At 44.4% G+C, this 8,822-nt stretch overlaps 1 long non-coding RNA gene across 5 annotated transcripts; it reads left to right on the forward strand.

Moving 5' to 3' along the window:
* The first annotated feature begins 1,460 nt into the window (after window positions 1-1,460).
* Window positions 1,461-6,908, forward strand: LOC102480879 (uncharacterized). 5 transcript variants are annotated; one of them, XR_335662.1, is made up of 4 exons: window positions 1,461-1,608; window positions 2,705-2,773; window positions 4,194-5,494; window positions 6,496-6,908. It is a non-coding gene; the product is annotated as an uncharacterized LOC102480879 (long non-coding RNA). The 5 variants fall into 5 exon arrangements; XR_001370959.1 differs by lacking the exon at window positions 6,496-6,908 and having other exon boundaries at window positions 4,194-4,323; window positions 4,617-5,674; XR_001370960.1 differs by lacking the exon at window positions 6,496-6,908 and having other exon boundaries at window positions 4,194-4,323; window positions 5,318-5,674.
* The last annotated feature ends 1,914 nt before the right edge of the window (window positions 6,909-8,822 follow it).

The raw sequence follows: 8,822 nt of genomic DNA on the forward strand, positions 1-8,822 counted from the left end.
CAGCCACACTCATAGAGAGGAAGGACACAGTCACTCACAGGAGGTAACCCTGTGACTGTACTTAGACGAGGTCACCATCACAGCCACACTCATAGAGAGGAAGGACACAGTCACTCACAGGGGGTCACCCTGCGACTGTACTTAGACGAGGTCGCCATCACCGCGCTCATAGAAAGGAAGGACACAGTCACTCACAGGGGGTCGCCATCACCGCGCTCATAGAGAGGAAGGACACAGCAGTGGTTGTGGGGAAGGAGGTGGGCAGAGTGAGGTGTGGGCATAGCCCGTGAGCTTACATGCCAGATACGGCAGCTGAATAACTTTCAGGACAGACGTAAAATAGCGTGCCTACATGTAACACTATGGTATTTTGCACTTCAAAATGTGTTAAGAGGGTGTTTACTCTTCTATGGGTTTGCTCATGCAAATGTTATCATGAAATGAATAAAGACAGAGACGGGAAACTTCGAGAGTATCTATTACCTTCACTGCAGTTGGGGGATCATACATGTTTGCATATGGCCAAACTCATTAAACTGTACACGTTACTTAACTGCAGTGCTCTGTCTATCAATTATATCTCGAAAAGACTGTTAGAAAAACGGGATTTTTTTTTGAGAGTTTTTTACTATAGGGTTCGTGTGCTCACCAGAAATGATCAAGGGAGATAGAAAGACAGAAAGTGAGAAATCACCCCCAGAGGGGATAGCCACACCATAATCCCTTCTCCTCCGTTCTCCTCTCGGGATCTTGGGCACGCACGCACACATGCCAGGGTGAGTTTAAGCCACTGGATCCGGAACTCCAACAGTGGTCGACTACGTGGGAGTCCAGCGACATAGCCATTACACCAACTGTTGGCCCCAGAAAAACAGAGTTTTAACCCAAGATGTACAAGAGAAGAAGAAAAAAGAGAGGGAAGGGGCGAGCAGGTGGCGTTTGATTAAGGTGACTGCACGCCACGTAGCTGACTGTGTGGTTCAAGTCATAGACCCGGAAAAACACGCCGAGCATGTGTGCATGACTGCCCCAAATTCTAAGTGGCGAATGGAGGAGGAGGGAGTGCAGTGCGGGCCGCCTCCCTCACGGGAGTAACTTCTCACTCTCTTTTATCTCTCTCTCTCTCTGTCTTTCTCCGGTGAGTGCACACATCCTGTAACAAAATTTAAAAAGAAAAGAGAGAGAGAGGAGGAGAAAATGAAATTTTAGGGGAAGAGATTAAAAACAAAACAGAATCCAGGTCGAATCTGACAGTGTCCACTATCTGTGAACCCACAAGCCAGGAGAGCATCTGAGACACAGCGTGGCCGTGAGCAGAAGCCCCCTCCCTGGCACAGTGCTACTGGATTAGTAACTTCTTCCACTCTTGCTTCCATGTGGCATTTTGGAGGGTCTCCTAGTACGATGCCAGCCAAGCTCTTCCTGCAAAGCTCACTGTGACATCACACATGGGAAGTTCCATGGCTCCACACAGGAAAACAAGGATGAAACAGAAGAGTAGTTTAACATTTAAATATTTGTGTGCCTGGAAACATTTCTTCATCCTTGAAACACCGGAGGCAAACCTGGGGAGCTAAACACCAGAGCTGGGAATCCCTTCCTTAAAAGGTAATATTGTCTTGCGATTGGTTATTTCTGCTGCCAGTCATATGACCTTTATCTGACATGAAGGTCACTTAGCCCATTTATGGTACTTCTACCTAGATTTAACTCGGGGAATCAGATTGCCACTCCGCATATTCAAACATGCCTAGGGGCTCTTTTTCTCAGATACACAGGCAAACAAGGGTTAACATGACCTTAGATGTTAGGAACAGTCCATGGGACCAGCAGATGGTGTAATGGTTACATTTCTGGACTCCCACATGGCTGGCCACTGGACCTGGCAACTTGAAACTCACTGGGTACGTGTATGTGCATGCCCCAAGTCCCGAGAGGAGAATGTAGGAGAAGAGACTGCAGCATGACCATCCCCCGGGGGTGATTTCTCTCTTTCTGTCTCTGTGTGTCTAGTATGCACACATGCTCCAGAATTTCTCTCTACAAAATAAAAAAAACAAATAAATAAAAAGAAAAAGCTCATGATGTGAAACCCACATTAGGGTACACATACTGTTTAACCCAGCCTTTAAATCTATCTGGCTTAAATTAATTCCTAAATTTACTCTTTTACAGCCGGCTGGGTAGAACTAAAAGGCAGGGCTCAGGACAAGCCTCTCACATCAGGGTCCCTGGTCCACGGGCTCCAGTCATCACCTCACCATGGAGCCTCCATTTCCCCATCATTAACATGAGAATAGTAAAAGTTTCCTGTCCATCTCAAGGAGTAGGACAAAGAGAAAATGAGGTCGTTTAGAGAAGCATGTTCTGTAGCATAGAAAGATTTCCTACAGAGCTCATTCTTACTATCAGTATTAAAAGTATCATTGGGATGACCTTCCAAAGTAAGTTAGAATACATAAGCGGTCCCTCAGACTCAGAGTTTCTATCAGAATTTAACCTAAAGGTGACCAAATGTCACCAAATGTCACTTACAACCCTCATAAAATTATTGTAAAACTCCCAGTTTGATTGTTCCAACATACTACTCTAAAAGCTATAAATCAGAGACTCAGCTATAAATGTAGGATACCGTAACAGAGAAGTCACTAAAGCTACAACCGTCAAATAAACTCATGTCTTCTTCCTGTTCTTTATTTCCTAGGATACCAAGAAATCACATGTACATTTTATTTACAATTTCAGAACAATGTTGCACAGGACGGACTGATGGGTGAGGATACTCTGATGGGTTTATCATTCAGGAAGATTGGGAAGATGCTTCCTGAACCTTCCAATTACTGAAGGTTCATTGGGAAGAACAAATATTTTGGAATCAGATCATTACAGGTTCAAATCTATCCTCTGAGAGCTACAACCCGTAACCCTTATGACTCTTTGTCATTTCAAACTCCTTAGGTGTCATGAGTATTGTTTATAGAGTGAGATGACACACACGTGACTTACTGGTTGGTGTGCGTGAGAGAATGTGAGTACTAATATTTCGGTAGTATTTGTGGTGTGTAGTAACTACAATGTCATTGAACTAAGCACCGTAGCTACTTCTTGCTGGCAATGATTAAAACCTTCATAAAGTCCTTCATAGCCAGGTGGAGCATTCAATTTGTATGAGCTGAGCTTACAGATCAATAGGTAAATATGTGAAGATTACCTACTAAGTTTGTATGGCAAGGAAGTACTCACTCCCTTTAAGTTTTACTGTATGAATTACATGTCAAAACTTTACATATGTACCGATATCCTCATTTTTCAAATGTGAAAACTCAAAAGTCAGCAGTTAGGACTCCTGCCCCCCGGGCCTCTCTGAGTGCAGTGTGCATGCGTGTTCCTTATCATCTCTGTCTGTAGCTAGGTCATAGCCATGTAATTAACATGTGTCATTGACCAATGATCGGAACCTCCAAGAGAACTGTCACTGTGTGTGTCTTTTAAAAATAATTATTTACTTAACTTTATTTATCAGTATTTTTTTTTTTTTTTAATTTGAGAGAGAAAGTGAGGTGGCAGGCTGCGAGGTTTGGGGCTCGAAATGTGGTCAGCCATGTGAGGATCCAGCACCTTAACCACCACGCTACCTGCTGGCCTCTCACTATGTGTTTTTAATCAGGTTTCTCTCCTTTCCATATAGTAACTGGGCCTGCTGGTGATACAAGAAAATCTCAGACCCACATGATCAAAGACATTTAGGATAAAAAAGGCAAACTCTGTTATTTAAACCCAGTAGCATGAGTTTCCAATAGACGAGTTGTTCTCCATTCAACCGAGGAGAAACGTGTTTCCCGCAAACTGCGGAGTCCACACCCAAAGTTTAAGAGCAACTTTTGTATCATGTGCTAAATTTAGAATTGATGGCAGAGGGCCCTCAATTTCAGCTCTCCACATACTTCAACGTGATTGGAATCTGGACGCCTGCCATCCTCTTAACGGTGCTGTTTCCCTTTTAAGACCAGTGAAGTCTGCATTTACTGAGAATTTACTGGGGAAAGTGAAATCGCCAACTTAGATCATGCAAATTGCCCAGTGCAACCGTCCTCATGTTTGTCTGCGTTCCTTCCATCTAGTTTCATTTTTACATAAATTAGGAGGAGTTTGGTCTAAGCACATGGCTAACAGAAGGTTATAAATATTAACAGGTTCAACACACAGCAAGGAGAAAGTTCGTGTAGTGTGGTAATTTTCGTGTTTCCACTGAAGTCGTCCCGTAAGCACAGGGCAGTGAGCGCCTGCCCCCCGAGATCCAGTGCCTTAGGCTGAACCAACCAGGTACAAGCAAGAACATTCTTTGAAGTCTCTTTTTGTATTAAAAATTCACATACTTTTTGCATTCTCCTCCATAATATATCTTTGCTTATTTTAATATAAAAGTAATGTGTTTCTCTCAAATCTTCAAACGAAATTGACACTTCGAGATTTAAAACAGTGTGAGTCAGTACAGCAAAGTAGCTATGATGACAGATTCGGCCAGGAACATGCTGATTTTAAACCTCGTCCACGTGGTGTCCTAGCTCCGTGACCTTGGGGAAACTGCTCTAACAGCTGTGCCTTCGTTTTCTTAGTTTCTAGTCTCTATGAAGGGGAGACCGTGCTGCCCATTATGATAAAAATTATCATCAGGCCAGCCCTGTGGCCTAGCAGTTAAGGAAGCTGGATCACAAGTGGCTATTTGTGGTTCGAATCCCAGCCTGGCAGTCTGAGAGACATGGTGTGATACATGCATGTGTGGCTAAAACCGAACTGAATGGAGAATGGAAAAGAAGGAATTGCGGTGGGACCCGCTGGGGGCGCTTTCTCCCCCTCTCTCTGCTGAGTGCACACACCCACTAACAATTTAAAAATGTGTCACCAATGTTTAGCTTTCACACTCATGCTGTATTTGTGAAGCTCAAATCTTACATGTGCAAACAGTTGAAGTGATGAGAATGCCTACCAAGGTGACATACAACGGTGAACACACATGCACGCGTGCGACACACATGCACACACACAATTTTATGTCAGCTCTACTCCTTGTGAATCCTTCTTCCAACATGAGTGAAGGGGCTTTTAAAATGGCGAATCTATAGTTAGTGACCACTGCGATAGACAAACGAAGCCCACAGAAGGCGTGACTGTCGTTGGAATTTGCCTCCATTTTTCAGCTACTCATACTGAAGTCTTGATTTAAAAAAAAAGAGCACTAACTTTACCTCATGGAATGAGCTGATGGTGTTCAACATTCAAGTGTCCAGAGTTCTGAACTAATTTTTTTCCTGGAAAGGATGCCCCGAGTTGAGAGAGCGCAGCGATTTAACCAACAGTTGGTGCGATTCCAGGACACTCTGATCTCCCACGAGGTCTGGCAACGTCCTGGGACTCTGTGAAAGACTCCATCATACATGATGCTGGATGGAGCGAGCACATGTGGGCTGAAGCCCAACGCTGTCTTCTCTTTCCGGTAACAAACCATTCATTGTTTAATGCATTATTATGAAGAGACAGAATTGATGATCAGGGCAAGACAGATATATTTTCACAGTGATACTGCACCTCCCTGCCCCGATTCCTGCACCTCACTCCCCGATTCCTGCACCTCCCTGCTCCCATTCCTACCCCTTTTGAGCCAAAATCAGTTCTCTGTGCCATGATGTTATCTTTGTCCGTTTTCAATAATGACTTCTTTGTTTCCTGAACAATATTTCATGTTCTTGAATTTTTTTATGAGCATGCCTACTCGAAGGTATTTCCCATTCATGCGGTCTTTTTTTTTTTTTTTTTTTTTGAGCGGTGGGTTTGCTATAGGGCGTGTGCTCGCCAGAAAGACAGAGAGAGACAGAGAAACAGAAAGCGAGAAATCACCCCCCAGGGGGGATGGTCACGCCGCAATCCCCTCTCCTCCATTCTCCTCTCGGGATCTCGGGATCTTGGGCACGCACGCACACGCACCCAGCATGAGTTTAAGCCACCAGGTCTAGGACTCGAACAGCAGTCGACTACGTGGGAGTCCAGCGACATAGCCATTATGCTGACTGCTGGTCCCTTGTTCATCTATTTCAATTCGACCAGAGAGAGAGAGAGAGAGAGAGAGAGAGAAAGAGTGGGAAAGTGAGAAAGCAAGCCACCAGGTCCGGAACTCAAACTGGTTAACCATGCGGGAGTGTCCAGATCCTTAACCACCACGCCACCTGCTGGCCCCCGATGACATATTTTTTTCTATGCAAAAATGCATGACATTTTTGACAAGTCATCATGTTATATATGTACTTACATATCACACACATACACAAATAGATTTCCTGTATTACATAAAACAGATACGCCACACATACATATGCACGTATGTGAGATATTTATGCTATCTGTACCCAACTTGCAAGCTTTAGACTTTACGTTGGTAAGGAAACAATATGCGTTTAGTAGAGACTATACTTTGAATTTTGAATCCTGATGTATTTCCAGACTGGTAACCTGCAGGATGACACTCTGTCGTGACCTGATGCTGGCCAGCAGCCCTGCACCACCAGGCCCAGTCTGCAAAATAATCATCAACAACGAATACCCTGCGGCGTATTAAAGGCATTTGCTTAGATTCTTGGGCAAAATTATACTGTGTGCAACACAAATATTTGTAAAATCTGAGCTGCTTTAAGGGTAATTATGATAAAAAAATTTAAAAATAAACTGCAGCACAGTGACTCCCCAGATTTCACCTGCTAGTTACGTTGTTTTGTCCATACACGTTTGTCCTGTGCACTCTCTCTATGCAGCCCATCGGCAAACAGGCTTAGTTCATTTTAGGGCTCAATGAACCATCATAAGTGAAGGAGCATCTATGCGTATACATGTAGAAAAAGCAGTGTTGTGGTTTGAATGTTTGTCCTCTCCAAAACGCACGCTGAAGCAGTGCCATTGTAACAGTAGGAAGAGACGGGCCTTTCAGGAGTGATTTGGTTCTGAGGCCGGAGCTCCCATGAGTGGATGTGAAGGGAAAGCCTTTACCTTAGGAGTGGGTTTTGACAATATTGATATCTTGGGATAAACCAAGTTTGGTCCTTTGTGCTTCTCGCTTCCATGTATACACCTTGTCTTCCCTTTTTTCTTTTAATTTTTTTAATTTTTAAGAGGTTTTTCCCTTAGGGTGCATGTGCCTGCTGAGAGAGAGAGAGAGAGAGAGAGAGAGAGGGAGAAGTCACCTCCATCCTCCACAGGCAGGATGGCCATGCCACTATCCCTTCTCCTTATTCTCCCAGGATCTTGGACATGCATGTACACAACTCAGTGTGATTTTGAAACCACCAAATCTGAGGCTCGAACTACATTTGTCCATGTGGGAGTCCAGTGACATAACTGCTACTCTACCTACTGGTCCCACTTCCTTGTTTTCTACCTTTCTGTCATGGGATGGCACTACCGAGAGGACTTCTCCAGATGTTGTGGAAGGCTGGGCATGGTAGGAAGACACAGGAATGATAGTTGAGTAACGGGGTTTTGCTTTGAAGTGAGACACCTTTGTAGAGTGTGGTGTGCTGATATTTGGGCTTAGCTGTGAACATACTAAAGTTGCTGCAATCAGCACTCTTCATACATTTGCTTTTATACATATATTTCGTGTAGTTTAGTGTCTTTTCTCACTTTTTGAGTATATATAATATGCCTAGTTTTTAAAACTAGACTGAATGATAAATCATAAACGAATTTGGCTCATAAATTGTGAACAGAGTAACATTATATTTGGAAATGTAAATATGCTTCAATAAAAGACATTCTGTTATTACAGGATTGAAATCTGATGCATAAGACCTAATTAATTATATACACACATATGGTCTGTTTATATTATTTATATAGAGACAGTCTGTTTCTATGGTAGACGATGAATCCTGACAGACCATGGGGCCATGACATGAGAGGTCTTTTTAAAATATAGAGACAGTCTCACTGCATCCCAGTCCTCTTGCCTCAGCCTCCCCAGCAGCAGGGACCACAGCATGGGCCACTGCAACCTTCCTCGACCAAGGGCAGGGAATCAAGCCTGGGCCGCCCACGTGGCTTCAGCCTGATGGATGGCCGCATTAACCACGTGCCACCATGGCTGGTGTCAGATCAGTTTCTGAGATTAAATGCAAGGATTTTGATAACCCATTGGTTGAATCATTTTTGCTTTCTTGTATTTTTATCCCCAAAAGTTTTGAAACCATTTTTAGTAGATTGGCCTCGAACCAGTCTGGCCCAATGTGTTCTCTTTCTAGTTGATCTCACCGAGGCCAGGCCCTGAACGCTTCCTTTGAACTCAGGACCCGTTTAGGGTAAGCCACTTGGTCCCTGATTGCTAGGGAGCAAAGTGGAGAAGCCAAGCAAAATCATCTTGAAGGTCCCTTGCAGTTTGTAGGGGTGGGCAGGACCTGCTGGGCAGAACAATGGGAGCCTTTAAAGAAGACCAAAGGCACGTTCCCACGGCTTGTGCCTACCCTGCAAGGTCGGCGAGGCTGAGGGAGGCTATGTATCAGCCAGAGAAGGCCAGGGAGACAAGAAGAGGCCAGATCAGAAGCAGAGAGGCAAGATGTTGCACAGCTTCAGCTGACGACAGCAAAACACCTGCTTCACGTCCTGCTACCCCCCCACCCTCGCCCTATAAAATAACAAACCTGGGAACAGCTCAGTGCCACTGCTTGGAGACCCCCCAGATCCCTGCTTTCCTTTACTTGTGAGCCTGTGTGCGTTCTTTCCAAATCCTCTGCGGCTCCCACCCAGGGTCAGGTCTCACGGTGCAGGTCACACCCACAGTT

This window comes from Tupaia chinensis, unplaced genomic scaffold, assembly GCF_000334495.1.
Source record: "Tupaia chinensis unplaced genomic scaffold, TupChi_1.0 Scaffold000487_1, whole genome shotgun sequence".
Lineage (NCBI taxonomy): Eukaryota > Metazoa > Chordata > Mammalia > Scandentia > Tupaiidae > Tupaia > Tupaia belangeri.